This window comes from Scyliorhinus torazame, chromosome 22 (assembly GCF_047496885.1).
Source record: "Scyliorhinus torazame isolate Kashiwa2021f chromosome 22, sScyTor2.1, whole genome shotgun sequence".
In the NCBI taxonomy this organism is placed as follows: domain Eukaryota; kingdom Metazoa; phylum Chordata; class Chondrichthyes; order Carcharhiniformes; family Scyliorhinidae; genus Scyliorhinus; species Scyliorhinus torazame.
This window is the reverse complement of record NC_092728.1, coordinates 78,055,531-78,058,251: the sequence shown is the minus strand read 5'-3', so window position 1 is coordinate 78,058,251 and position 2,721 is coordinate 78,055,531. Positions and strand designations below refer to the sequence as shown.

The 2,721-nt window shown below is 41.0% G+C and overlaps 1 non-coding gene across 1 annotated transcript; it reads left to right on the top strand.

The window, feature by feature from the left end:
• The first annotated feature begins 1,967 nt into the window (after positions 1 to 1,967).
• On the top strand, positions 1,968 to 2,055 carry trnay-gua (transfer RNA tyrosine (anticodon GUA)). Its single transcript is given in 2 exon segments — positions 1,968 to 2,004; positions 2,020 to 2,055. It is a non-coding gene; the product is annotated as a tRNA-Tyr (tRNA).
• The last annotated feature ends 666 nt before the right edge of the window (positions 2,056 to 2,721 follow it).

The following is a 2,721-nucleotide window of genomic DNA, read 5'->3' as shown; positions in this document are numbered from 1 at the left end:
GGAAAGTCATAGTCAAAGAAAAGGTGATACAGAATACGGAATCTATTCTGTTGTAAATAGTAACAGGGGAGGAGAAGCCCTTACCCAACAAAGTAACCAACAAATATATGAAAAGATTGATCTAAACTCACAAGGGAGGCCATCTACTGAGCAGATTACACTGAATGGAAGAGGTAACTTTCTGAGAATAGGAACATAGGACTTTATATCAGGTGGGAAAGCCTGATAACTGTACACAGGTAATGGATAGTCACTGTATTGGCTTACTCAGACTTGCGGAAGGAAGTTGGTTAGAATTTGGTCAGATGAAAAAGAAAAACATTGTGCTTTACTTCTCAGGAAGGTGAAAAACATAGGAACAGAGTTGGAATGCACATAAACATAAGATACAAGAGATCAATTCAAGGTTACTGACCAATCTCAGAAAGAGCGATCATGATTAAGGTCAAAGAAACGATTTTTGACTTGGTTGGCATATACGTTTATGCCCTGATACAAAATCACCGAGAGCAGGAAACAGAGGCATTTTATGGTGACATCCTGCAGTGTTGTGATCAAGTTAAATCATCTAATGTGATAATTATAATGGGTGACTTAAAAGCTAAAATTGGTGTAGGAACATCAAGAATGCATTTCGGTCAATATGGCCTTGGATTGCGAAATGAAAGATAGAGAGAGCGATACAATTTCTTCAATAAAATGATCTGTTGCTGGCAAACACCTTTAAGCAATCAAAAAGGAGCCTGTGCACTGGGAACAGTTCAGGCAATGTGTATAGGAATCAAATGTGATGTGAAGCAACCTTCTGGAAACAGTATGAAAATCATTCGTAGCAGTCTGCCATGGATACAAATGTAATTCATTTTTTCCTTACGGCAAAACCCAAGTTGAAATGGGAATGCCCTGTCCGTGTGGAGTTTGCACATTCTCTCCGTGTTTGCGTGGGTTTCACCCCCACAACCCAAAGATTTGCAGGGTAGGTGGATTGGCCACGCTAAATTGCCCCTTATTTAGAAAAAATGAATTGGTCACTCTAAATTTTAAAAAAAAATTTAAAGAAAAAAAAGAAATGGGAATGCCAAAAAAGGTGTACAGCTGCTTAGACCTTGACTTGTTGAAGGATGAGAACATCAGGGAGGCATTCACTCTTAAAGAAAAAGCCACGTATGACTGTTTCAAGATTGAGGCTTTGTACTGCTGCCAATATTATTCAATCTGTACAAATGTTCAGAGAATTAGATGTACTTTTGGGGTAAAAATTGGAGACCAGAACATAGCAAATGTGTGGCACTTTAACGATCACGCAAGCACTTGCAGCATTAGAAGAGGACCTACAAAATGTCACATGTCAGCTAAAATCTAAAAGTTTAGAATATGAATTGGATATGAGCACAAATAAACAAAAATAATGGTGGTTAGATGGTGATTTAGAAGAAACCAGAGTATAGATTGAAGTGGATGATTTCACAATGGAACGAGCGGAGGAGACCTTTGGCAATTATGACAACTGATAACAGAACATGGCAGAAGTTAGAATAAAGATCGAGATAACCAGAAGCAACTTTGTCAAGGTGAAGGATGGTCCTACAGACAGTGAGTCTGGAGAATTGGCCATGGAAAACAAAAAGATGGCTGATGAACTGAACAGTTATTTTTGCATCTGTCTTCTCGACAGAGGATAAAGTAACATTCGAGAAGCAGTTACAAATCAGGAAATGGAAGGGACGAGGAACTCAGGAAAATTAAGCTGGAAAAGGTACCTATTATTCAAAAAGGGAGGGATACAGAAGGGAAACTGCAGCCCGTTAGCTTAACATCTATCATAGGTAAAATGTTAGAAGCTATTATTAATGAAGTTCTAGGAGGGCACTTGGATAAGTTCAAGGTCATCAGGTAGAGTCAACATGGTTTTGTGAGAGGGAATTCAGATTTAACCAATGTATTGGAGTTATTTGAAGAATAACTCTCCTTCGATAGCTCAGCTGGTAGAGCGGAGGACTGTAGATTATTCAAACTGACATCCTTAGGTCGCTGGTTCAATTCTGGCTCGAAGGAAGCTCCCCTTCACTTATGGGCAGCACGGTAGCCTTGTGGATAGCACAATTGCTTCACAGCTCCAGGGTCCCAGGTTCGATTCCAGCTTGGGTCACTGTCTGTGCGGAGTCTGCACATCCTCCCCGTGTGTGCGTGGGTTTCCTACGGGTGCTCCGGTTTCCTCCCACAGTCCAAAGATGTGCAGGTTAGGTGGATTGGCCATGATAAATTGCCCTTAGTGTCCAAAATTGCCCTTAGTGTTGGGTGGGGTTACTGGGTTATGGGGATAGGGTGGAGGTGTTGACCTTGGGTCGGGTGCTCTTTCCAAGAGCCGGTGCAGACTTGATGGGCCGAATGGCCTCCTTCTGCACTGTAAATTCTATGAAAAAAGTATTGTGTACTGTGGATAATGGGGAACAGGTGGATGTACTGTACTTAGATTTCCAAAAGGCATTTGATAAAGTGTTACATCAAAGGTTATTGAAGAGAATAAAAGCATCTTTTGTAGAAGATAACGTATTGACATTGATCGAGGATTGGTTTGCCAACAGGATGTGAAGATGCCGGCGTTGGACTGGGGTGGACACAGTAAGAAGTCTTACAACACCAGGTTAAAGTCCAACAGGTTTGTTTTGAATCACTAGCTCCTTCCTCAGGAGGAAGCTAGTGATGTAAGACTTCTTATTG